Raw genomic sequence first — 13,025 nt, forward strand, 5'->3', positions numbered from 1 at the left:
TCCCGCTGCTTTCTGGTGTCTCGACCATAGGCCAAAGTAGGCATGCCTGCTTTCTGTAGCTGTTGTTCTCTGTCTAAGCATGCTGTAATTCTCAAGCCATACAAAAGAGCAGGAAAATATTTTTATTTGTTTTTATCAAAGGAAAAGTTTTTCTTGCTCAGGGATAGCCATTCTACTAATTCACTATAAGCAGGGTAAGATTTCTGGGTAAAATACCAGGAGCACGTTCTTACCTAGAGATCTAGTTTAAAAAAAAACTTGATTGTTTATTTTAATTTTTACCTTGAAAGAAAAGCATTTCAACTTTTTAATTTAAAAAAAAAAATAAGAAAAAGAATCCTATTCACTAAGGAAATTTCTTCTCAAACTTAGAGAAAATCACAATACGGGACAACACTGTGTAATTGTTAGTCACTGTAATATCCAGAGATACTATAATTGTAATGCAATAGGATTTACCAGCATATACCTATTGTATCATCAGTTTGAAAGCTCCAAACCTATGTACATATAAATTATTCTAATAAGTGGTAAGTCGACAGGGAACATCTGCTCTAGCTGGTGAACCCACTAACGTGATCCACCTGTCACTATCTAGGTTGTTACATAGCTGTAATTGTGAACTGCTGTGATATTTTTGGCACATATACAAAGCCCCAAGTTGCACTAACAGATTGAACTGAGGTCCAAGATTAATATACCCTTTTTTTTGGTTATCCAATATGCATACTTACAATACTCATTAAGGCCACCAGGAAAATACCAAGGAAATTTCTTTTAGCATGATTTTGTAGTCTTTTTATCAGTTAGAGTCATTTTAGAAGAAATTTCACTATATTTGCCACAAATGAGAAGGCAAGTGTGGGAAGATAGTTGTCATGAAGTATTGGTTCAGAGATTGTTTTAGAGCACTAGTTTTCATATTGTGTCTTCCTACGTGTCTTTCTGCTTATTCCCCCCCACTTTCTCTGTAACAGTCAGCCTACAAACTTGCTAAAACAAGATGCTTTTAGCAGTAATGTCAAGACTCAGAACTTAATCTGAATTTTTATACGAAATATTCAGATAAACCAGAAATAGTCTGGCTAAGGTTTCACTGCTTATAGCAAAGTATATAGTCATTAAGAAGGTAAGAGCCAACCCACCTTGAGCCTCTAAAAAAGAACATTACAGTTTAGGTCATTTATGTCAAATGCACCTCAGAAAATGAAAGTTCTCTTTCACAAATAATACACATCATGTTTTTAAAAGGTGAAAGCCCTGATATCTTACCGTATACTTTTCAGTACTATGGCAAAAGCACTTAACATTTCTACATATACAGACTACTGTTACTTCTGAGGAGATGGGTAACATATCAGCATAAACCTATTAACATGTTATAGTTGGAACATTGGCCTGAAAACTGGAAAACCTCAGCTCCTTTTTTGGATATATAGTGATTATTTATTGCCATTCTTTAAATGATCTTCAGCATTCAAAAGGTTTTGTTCCCTATTTATAAATAAAAGACACCATACATTATCAACAGTAGGGTTTCACCTGGTATAACCATTGCTTGTGATACTTAATCCACCAAAGAAATGTACAAGAATAATCCAGAGAAAACTATTCCAAAGGTTTTACTATACTATGCTGTGATTTATCCATAGGAAGTATTTTAAATAACTTCCTACCTAGCTCTAAAGGGGACACATTGAATTCTTGGTTTGTGTAGAAGTTAAGGCAAGGCAGACACAGACACACAATAGTTTCTTCTTCTTGTGTCCTTTTTATTTCAAAGACAAAACTCAGTATCTCCCAAGTTTCCAGCTGAGCAGCCGTTCTCTTTTATCCACTGATAATAAAATATCTGTGATCTGGGCAGAGAAGAAGTGAAAAATTATCAAACTAGAAGATTTTGTTCAGAGACAAGCTAAAAAACAAATTGAGCTACCCTACCTTAAATGAAAGGAGAATTAAGCTGTTCTGTACTGTCAGATCCCTGGAGCTCAGTGGGAGCAACAGAAGGGGTTATAAAGAAAACACTACAAAAGCATAAGTAGGGGGAACTTGGTGACTCTAATTGGACTCCAAGAAATTTCAATCTAATACTTCTCCTAAAACTTAACTTGGAGCAGGAGGTATTGGATGAACTAGTACCTAAACGTCTCCTACTGAATCCCGGCTGTAACCTCACAGAACAATGGGCTTGTTTCACTGCCAGGCAAGTGCCCAAACTCCTAGCTATTGACTTCTCTTCAGTGACAAATCTCTCTCTTCCTGTCCCATCCCTTTAGGATACCATAAAAAAATCTTCAAAGGGCTTTGGGGTAATCCCAATTTAGGATGAGACTGGTTTTGATAACAAAATTAAAACATAGACTCTTTCAAGAATGAATTCCTATCACCATTCGTAGACACATTGTGCATTAAACTGCGTCTACATTAATAGGTTGACATAAAAGGAGATGATCTGTATACTGAAGAAGGTAAATGCTGAAGCTTATATATCTATATTATCTACACTCCTATTTTAGAATAGTTTTAGTCTTGTGTCCTGGTTGAAATTTTCCGCAATGCTGCTCCAAAGGCCAAATTGGTTCAGACCCTTATGTCTCCTTTAGGCAGGTGTAGCACACTTAGAGCACATCTGGTGATAGTTTAGTTTTCTCCAAAAGGAATTCAGCTGGCATGAACCAAAAGATCTCTGCAAACCAAATCAACAATATTCATTAAACCAGGTAGATCAGGGGCTTCATGCCAGAACTGCAGCACTGCTCAGAATCGCAACACCGTGTTGACACCACCTTAGGGTTCATCTGCATTATGGGCTTAGTCTGGATCAGGAATGAGTGTCCCAGCTATCCCTTCTTACTTGGTTTGCATGTTGAAAGGATCTCAAGGCATCTGTACTATATTTCTTTCATACGAAACTCAACTAGAAGTTGCTCTCCAACTGCAAATGGACGTTTAGTCCATAAGATGAGATTAAAGCTACTGGGAAGTAAAAATAAATACTTAAAATACCTACAGCATGAATATCAGCTTCTCAGCACCACTGCTTTGTTCTAGAGCTCTGTTCCTACTGGTCTAAACTACTTTGTCAATATAGTCATAGCTTCAAAGTGTTAAAATTTCATCTGAAGGTTGTTCAGTGCTGGATAGCATTTTGGATCATCAAAGCTTGAAAACAGATTTTCCTTTTTTTCCACTCCTAAGATTTCTTTCTTATGAAAGCTATTTTGTGTACCTTAGCAATAATCTGACAACTGGTGGGTATTTCTTATCACTCCAATGTCTTTTATTAGTGTTCATGCAAATTCATTAGTTTTCAATCATTTCTAACTGCAAGCTCTTTGTTAAGGTAAAACATTGAAATGTTAGTGTGATAATGATTTCTCATTTTAATTAAAAAGGAATTAATTACACATTTCTTTTTAAAAAGATAAAATTAAACACAAGCTAAAGGTACACTTAATTAAAAGAGTATATGAGTTGGTAGACTTTACCTTCTTCCTTACTGGCATAGTACTTTTAAATTTCTTTTTAGGACAGTAGCAGAAACAAACAAAATATTGCCCAATAGACAGAAAGTTACTGTAGTAAGACGATATATAGCACCTATTGGTATGTTTAAGTTGGTTCTAATGTTATCTACTTTCATAAATGAAACAGACTCTTAATCAAGACTTGGCATATAAGCAGAGGAGGTCCTGAGTTTCATACAAAAAATAAAAAAATACAACAAGCTCTATTTTGTTGACATTTTTAAAGGGCCACTTTCAAATTGAAAATTACTTTTCTGCATGGAACACCTACTAAATTTATAGTATAACTAGGGTAAGTTAATATTCCCTCACCGTTCTGCATGTTGTTTAAGCTGTTGCAGTATTATTAATTGATCTTCTGTATAATGCTAGAGTCCACCTGACAACATGACAATTAGGTACCAGTATAACTTCATGTGTTTGAGTTGTCTCTATAAATTCAAAAGCAGTGCCCGTGTGCAAAACATACTGAACACTTGCCTTTCTGCATAATCAAGGCATTCATTGGCAGTTTATATTTACTTTGAAGACCCAGGCAGTCCTCTCTCTCCCCTTTTTTAAATACATTTAAAATATTGCTATTATATGAAGAGGCTTTTTCAAATAATGATACATTTCTAAATAACCTCTTATATTGGGTTTGCGTGCCAAGGTTTTGGTAGTGGGGGGCTACAGGGGTGGCTTCTGTGAGAAGCTGCTAGAAGCTTCCCCCATATTCGATAGAGCCAATGCCAGCGGGCTCCAAGACGGACTCGCCACTGGACAAGGCCGAGCCCATCAGCGACAGTGATAGCACCTCTGGGATAATATATTTAAGAAGAGGGGGAAAAAACCTGCAGCCAGAGAGAAGAGTGAGAACATGTGGGAGAAACAACTCTGCAGACACCAAGGTCAGGGAAGAAGGAGGGGGAGGAGGTGCTCCAGGCGCCAGAGCAGAGATTCCCCTGCAGCCCGTGCGGAAGACCATCGTGAGGCAGGCTGTCCCCCTGCAGCCCCATGGAGGTCCACGGTGGAGTAGATATCCACCTGCAGCCCATGGAGGACCCCACGCTGGAGCAGGTGGATGCCCGAAGGAGGCTGTGACCCAGGGGAAGCCCATGCTGGAGCAGGCTCCTGGCAGGACCTGCGGACCCGTGGAGAGAGGAGACCACACTGGAGCAGGTTTGCTGGCAGGACTTGTGACCCTGTGAGGGACCCACGCTGGAGCAGTCTGTTCCTGAAGGACTGCACCCCGTGGAAGGGACCCATGCTGGAGCAGTTCATGAAGAACTGTAGCCCGTGGGAAGGACTCACGTTGGAGAAGTTCATGGAGGACTGTCTCCCATGGAGGGACCCCACGCTGGAGCAGGGGAAGAGTGTGAGGAGTCCTCCCCCTGAGGAGGAAGGAACGGCAGACACAATGTGTGATGAACTGACCGCAACCCCCATTCCCCGTCCCCTTGTGCCACTCAGGGGGAGGAGATAGAGAAATTGGGAGTGAAGTTGAGCCCGGAAAGAAGGGAGGGGTAGGGTGAAGGTGTTTTTTAAGATTTGGTTTTATTTCTCATTATCCTACTCTGATTTGATTGGTAATTAATTAAATTAATTTTTCTCCCAAGTTGAGTCTGTTTTGCCCGTGACGGTAATTGCTGAGTGATCTCCCTGTCCTTATCACAACCCATGAGCTTTTCATTATATTTTCTCTCCCCTGTCCAGCTGAGGAGGGGAGTGATAGAGTGGCTTTGGTGGGCACCTGGCGTCCAGCCAGGGTCTATCCACCACACCTCTCTCTAAAAATTATAACATGACAGTCTCCTTTAAATAATTAATATTGTTACCACAAGATTTTAAATAGACTTCAGGCATAAAAATGCATCTTGCCAAACATTTCAATTATTTTTAATTTTTATTACTATTTTTATTGATGAAATCTTTCCTAGAATTGAATGAACCAGTGTGGAACTGAGAAGAGCTACAGGCATAATTTATATTTTAGTTGATTGGTTAAACCACAGTTGAAAATCAAAAAACATTTTTAGACTTTTTTGGTGGAAGAAGATATATTAACCTTACCTATATTAAATAGAAATTATTTTAAAGCAAAACATCATTTCAAAATGAAAAATATTTTCACTTCAAAACTGTTGAATTAAGATTTTTCAACTTTTTCTAGTTTCCCCTTTGCTCTTCTTCAACATGACATGTTCAAGACCTTCTTGCTTCAATGTTTCAGTAGGCCTAAACAAGTTAAAATAATTTTTCCATTTAAAATTTTCCTAGTTCCTAACAGCAATTTCTGCTCTCTGCTAGCCTATCATGAGTTTTACTTTACTAAAGCACTGAAGTATGTGCCAATTGTATATCAAATAAACAGTTCTATTGGTTTCCATGGGAATCTTCACAAAGACATAGAAACATTATGTCCAGCGTTGTAATAAAGGCTGAGACAGCTAATATCATTAAAGCAATTAAACACTTTTTTAGATCGTGAAGATAAATTAGAATTAAAATATTACTGTAAACAAGGGGCCCATTTATTATGAAACAAATAAATAGTGGACTCAACTAATATTGCACTGGGTTAAACAGGTTCTGTGAACATCATTCAGATTTTGTAAAGTAACAAGGCTACATATCACAAGTAGATTGTTATTACATTATCATCACATGAAGCATACAATCATAGAATCATAAAATCATAGAATGGTTTGGGTTGGAAAGGGCCTTAAAGATCATCTAGTTCCAGTGCCCCTGCCATGGGCAGGGACACCTTCCACTAGACCAGGCTGCTCAAAGCCCCATCCAACCTGGCCTTGAACACTTCCAGGGAGGGGCATCCACAACTTCTCCAGGCAACCTGTTCCAGTGCTTCACCACCCTCACAGTGAAGAACTTCTTCCTTACATCTAACCTAAATCTACCCTCTTTCAGTTTAAAGCCATTACCCCTTTGTCCTATCACTACATGCCCTTGTAAAAAGTCCCTCTCCAGCTTTCTTGTAGGCCCCCTTTAGGTACTGGAAGGCTGCTATGAGGTCTCCCCGGAGCCTTTTTTTCTCCAGGCTGAACAACCCCAACTCTCTCAGCCTGTCTTCATAGGAGAGGTGCTCCAGCCCCCTGATCATCTTCGTGGCCCTCCTCTGGACTTGCTCCAACAGGTCCATGTCCTTCTTATGCTGGGGGCCCCAGAGCTGAACACAGTACTCCAGGTGGGGTCTCACGAGAGCAGAATACAAGGGGAGTATCACTTCCCTGACCTGCTGGTTACGCTTCTTTTGATGCAGTGCAGGATATGGTTAGCTTTCTGGGCTGCAAATGTATATTGCCGAGTCATGTTGAGCTTCTCATCAACCAACACGCCCAAGTCCTTCTCAGCAGGGCTGCTCTCAATCCACTCATTGCCCAGCCTGTATTTGTGCTTGGGATTGCCCCGACCCATGTGCAGCCATATTGCTGAGCCATGGCTGTGTATAAATATAAGCCCTAAGTAAATATATTGATTTTAAAGTGCTTTAATTCCTCCCAATGTGACTATGTCATCAGTACTTACTTTTTCCCCAGAAATGTTTGTCATTTGTAGTCCTAACTATAGTACGTTTATGGACTTCTACTGAAGTATGACTCATGAGTGCCAAAAGAACACACCTGCGATGACCAAAATAAATTCCTCCAATATTTTTTTCCTATATTTTTACATGAGAGAGAATTTTGGAGGATCAAACCATATGAGATCTTCCCACATAATTATATGGAAATAGGTCTGGAAGGAACCTACAGATAACACCTTTGCTATGCTTAAATTTTACCTTTGAATTATTCTTTGGATCTGGGGAAAATTGATTTAAATAAATAAAATGGGTTGTGCACAGGTCCTTCCTCTTGAGATTCTTAGTGTGTTTGAATCATCACACTTCAATAATCAGAGGTGTACAATTTTTAGCATTGATTACCTGTTTAATATAGCAGCACTTATTGATCCTTCAATATAGCTTTCAAGTTTTGAGCCAGTCATGTATTTTTTTACTTGAAGTGTAGGCTCAGAGTCATAGCCCCCCATTTTCCTGAGTTCAGAGCTGAATCACCCTTCTATAGTTGAGAGGCGCTTTGCAAAGGAAGTGCATTCCAGAGTTCTAATTTAGCATCCTCTTTTAAGTATCAGATTCAGTGGGAGGATCCTACGACCTGGCCCATGGATTTCTGCATTATACAAACAGGGTTTTGGAGGAGAGAGGCTTCCAAGTGCTCTGAAGGACTTCAGTTCTCTAGAATTTAAAGTGAATTTTTAATTTCTTCTTTTCTCTGAAGCATAAATGTCATAAACTGTGTTTCCACACAGGTGATATTGGCCCTATATTTTGTTTATAAATTCATTCTGATTTTATAAATTTATTCTGCAACTTTTATACAATCCACAAAATATTTTTTCTCACTGGCCTGTCATGATGAATTTTTGCAATCCTGTCATTTTCTGGCAATCTTCCATTTCCAACTATACAGTTGGGAAATCTTTTATTTGACTTTCATTGGTAAATCAATGAAAAGGTTGCTTTTCTGACATCTCCAACCATATGAATCATTTTTAACATTCTCAAGGTGCTGCCAGGGTATGAACATCTGCCTGGAACTTAAAAACAAGTAGGGGATGATTGTTTATTTTGTTCTGGCAGACTAAAAATGTTGTAATCCCGTAGTCTAGGTACTTCACAGATATGAGAATGAAGGTGGTGTATGAAGATAGAGAGGATTAAGCCCTGGAAGTACTGAAAATTTACTTATGTGTTAGTTGATTGATAATTTTTAATCAAAGTCACAAAAACTGTCTTGGAAATTTTTCCAACTCCTCGCACAAGGATTAAGAGGCTATCTTCTCTAGACTTAAATTAGGCCTTTAAATCTGATGTCAAACAGCCTTAAACATATATTCCATGGACAATTTATGAAGGGATAGTGGGCAAAATTATATAAGTAGAAATAGTATCATTTCAGTATTTAGGAGTATGACTGCACTCACATAATTTGTTTGACATAGGATTTTTGTTAATAAATGCTCTAGTGCAGCTTTCTCCTTTGTTCCATTCCATATAATATAATCCAACATGTTGAATCTATATAAAACTCTAAAGGGAACACCTCATTATAATAATTTTAGCCATATTGATTTTTTTTTCCCTGTTACTCAATTTTCTTCTTATGTGTTTACATTTTTACTTCTTTAAAGCACTCCAAACTGTGTTTTTCCTTCTCAGTGAGTCACCAGGTAGAAAGCAATACATTCATCTAATTATAGAAATTCATCTTGATCTCAGAGAATTTTCAGATTACTATTAATGAGCAAGACATTGAATTCAATACTCAGGTTTTGAAAGAAGATAAATCTAAGTTTAATCAGTTAAAGTGAACTAAACTGGTATATTAGTAAAATTTCTTATAATGAAATATGATGAGATTCTATGACAGATCTCTCACCATTTTCAAAATTTGACTCCAAAATACCAGAAGTGGATATCTCTAAGTGCTAGGCAGGGATAAGCTGGTAATAATCTCCATCTAGTAACCTTCTGCTATGAAGGTTTCCTTCCCTCATATGGGTTCTTCTTCCAGCTCTCTCCATGTAAACCCCACAGTTTCAATGTGTTTTGCTGCTCAAGTTCTTGTGTCTTTCCCCACCAGTAATATCATACAGGTATGGATGAAAGTCCTCCAAAAATTTTTACACTCAAAAGGAAAAACAGCAGATTAGGTCAACCAAGATAATATAATTCGACTCATCTGAATCAAAATATGGGGAGAGGCTAAAACAAACTATTTTCACGGGAAAACAAAAATGTTTAGTGTAACTAAAATAAAGCCTAGAGTGTAACAAGGATTGATAAAGCTCCTACCTTTGCAATTCATGTTTCATGGTGGTAAGAGCCTTAACATTTGCTGTAAGAGCCCTGAAAATTATCTTTTTTAATTTTGAATAGAAGTCAATGAGAATAATCCCAGGAAAAAACATTATTCATATTCAGAGTTGTAGGATCAGAAGAAAAAAAAAAGACATGTATAAAGAATCCTGACAGAGGCAATATTATTTGGTCTTCATTTATTTCTACAGAAATCAGTACTGCAACCCCACACATATTCCTTTGCACAAGACTACAGTTATCAGAAATACTGTGAAAACCAGTTTAATGAATGGACAAAGAAAAGGGAACAAAAGTAATGGATAATGAGTCTGCATATGAGCTGAAATTTTTGGAAAGCAGTTTTTACCCTGTCACAAATGAAAAAGTACTGCATCTCTCCCTGTCTTACTCAGCCTAGCTGTCATGGTGGGGCCGATGTCTTCTGTTTGGTAGCACAGTGTGTGTGAGCCACTTAACTCCCTGACTTACATGACGGTGGATCAGTCTTGCTATTTAACTGCTGCATGTTATTATGCATGCAAACAGCCCCCAAAGTAAAAAATACAAGTGAATTCAAGCTATACTCCTGACTAACTTCAAAGAAACTAGTCAATGTGATAATTACACAAAAATACTGGAAGGAATGCCATTTCATCACAAGCATGAAAAAAAAAGTCCCTACCTATCTGAAGTCTTACATGTTCTGTGTTAAACCTCTGCATTGCTATTAATAACCTCTCTACTACATATCATCAGTATATTTCCGACGTACATGTTGTTTCTCTGCAGACAGCCTCAATTATGGTGGTCTCTTAGTTCTGATCTCTAGAAATGGGACTGAGATGCCACTGCATTTTGTATAAACTTTTCAGTAGTTCTTTACTAGAACCTTAAATATTTTTTTTTTATATTTACAAAGAGAACATCTTGGACAGAAATGTACTGCCTTGTGCATATCAGCGTTTTTTATTTGACAATCTAAATACCTTAGATGTCTGCTAATTAAAAAATCTAAACCATAATTGGATAAATCGTAATTGCTATCATCAAAGTATCTCCTGCTTTTAGGGGGATTCTATCAAGCCTACAAGCATTATTCAGGAGTGTACAGGGTTGTTTCTTTGACAATCTGAATGACCTTGGTTGATTTTTTTCTAAGCAAAAAGAGTAGATTTCTTATCTGAAAACTCCTATTCAAAGGTTTCTTATTCATTGGCCTTATTTTTATTATAGGTCAATAAAACAATTAATGCCTGGTTCCATAATGCAAGTTATTAATTTTCTCCTTCAATAAATCAATTACATAAATTAAACATTTAAACAAATTTATTACATTCTGTAACATTTGCAGGCATTGCCAAAACAGCTTTCTACCTTGATCCAGCTGTATAATGTCAAAGAACAGCAAAATTATCTTGGTTCACAAAATTATTGTGAACCAAAATCCAGCCTGGAATTCTTAGTGCCATACCTCTGCTCTCTGTTTAAGAAATTTTCATTTTTGATAACTGATATAGATGAAGTCCTCTGACTAGAAGATTGGACTGGATCATGCTGCAGGATTGATGACTTGCATTGACTCTGCATATTAGGTATTACCACAGAATATTTAAACGCGATTTCTGGGTAGTGGTTTAATTGTTTTGACAGGATAGTGATGAATGCACACTTTTTATCAACTTTCTGAAAGCATATTGTGCCGCACAGTGAGATATGCTGTGACTGGTATACTGCAGACATTTTCCACAGTAAAGGAAGCTTTTTTGCAATCAAATGCTGCAATGACTAGATAGAAATGCTGTAGCTCAATTGAAAAGGATCCGCTAGTTCCATAAGAACAGATAGAATAAATGCTTCTGATATTAGGAATCTAAAACATCCATTTAAAATTTATGAAAAATCTGTACATAAAGGTATAATGTTTCTGAATAGAGTAACAAATTATTATTTTTTATCTATCATCTCCCTTATTGTTCTGAGCTGTGGTGCTTGCAGCACGTACATCTGTTTCAAACAAGGTCTGAGTACCTACCTTCACTTTATAGCCGAACATATTTTACAACTTATGAGCTAAGGCTGTGTTGTAGCATAGACAATAGTTATCACTGGCAACATTAAATTCTTGGGAGAATGAGGAAGGCTCTAGGGGTAAAAAGCCCTTTTGCAGGTGCAGAGGGCTCCTGGGAAGTTTGAGGGGGCATGGAGGATTTGGGTGCCCTCAGAAAGGGGAAAACACATAGAAGGCGGACTTGAGAGTCTGAGAAGAAACACATAATGTTTCTTCATCTGAAGAAGATGCTTAGCATGCAGTTTTTCTAGCAGGTAGCCTTCTAAAGTAAAAGGGAAATACCAGCCTAAATTTCTTTCCTCTCAAGAATATTTTCTGGACTTCACTTTGGTAACTAAGCTGCTGCTTAATAATGCCTGGGGAAAGACTTCCACCATATTGTATGATACTTGTGTTCTCAGTTACAAATGCAAAAACAAAGAAGCTGTCAAAAAAATTACTTCTGCACATAATGTTAACTCTGAGGAGAAATCCCCATACTTCATTCATGCTAGGACAAAATGTACGTCCTCTAAGTTTCTGATATTAATTCCTTTCATGCCACAGTGGTTCTATCCTTGGTTAGCAAGCATGTTTAAACCATTACGTAAGGACAGATGTGAATAAAAACCTGTAGATTAGTATGATGCAGAAGACTGGTTCCCATGAAACAATAAATTTAGGGTATCAGTCATACAACAGACAATTTCACAATACTGTTTCTTCTGCAAAATAGTTTGATCATACTGTACGTCACTTATAGATGATAACATAAAAATATATTAACTGTTGAAATTAAAAATGGAAAATAAGGAAACATAGTAATACAATATATTAAAGTCATGCAATAAATGATTGTTGCATGACTTTTGTAGTCCACTCAACTTCAGAATGTTAAAGTTTTTTGATCTGGAGCTTTATATATTGTAGATAAAAAGATGGCTTTTTAAAATTCTGTCTTATCTAACAAAACCATCATCAAGTGAGAAATCTGTAAATAACACAGAAAAGATACTGTAAAATACCTTTAAGTGTTTCTAGCTTTAAAAATATCTAATATATTTTCCACCAAAAATATTATACAGATGTGACTGTAAAATATATGACAATACAAGCTTTCTGATTAGGGTGTTTCCTATGATGAGTGCACAAGACTTTTGATCATAGCACAAAGGAACTTTTATTTAAGCAACGATCTGAAGATGTGCTTCCAGTATTATCTGAAACCACAGTTTTTTAATTTTTTCTCTACAATGATCCTTTGATATCTCAAGAGTCTTGATAAAGGAGATAATGACTGGAAAAATGGAGAAAGACACTGAACTTTCTGTTCAAAAAGGAGTTTTCAGGAAGATACTTTTACCCTGATTCAAAGCTATCTTATAGAAAAATAGTATCTACCAGTTCTGAATTTTAATAATGAACAGCCATGCCAGAGGCTACTTTTGTCAGTCCCTCTTGTTCCTGGCTACTTTACACAGTTCTGAGCTCTTCAATACATCAAAGTGAGTATGAAATCTTGAAATACAGTCCATAATCTCAGTGTCACTGCTTGATTTTAGTAATGGAAATACTTCAAGTG

This window comes from Gymnogyps californianus, chromosome 2, assembly GCF_018139145.2.
Source record: "Gymnogyps californianus isolate 813 chromosome 2, ASM1813914v2, whole genome shotgun sequence".
Lineage (NCBI taxonomy): Eukaryota > Metazoa > Chordata > Aves > Accipitriformes > Cathartidae > Gymnogyps > Gymnogyps californianus.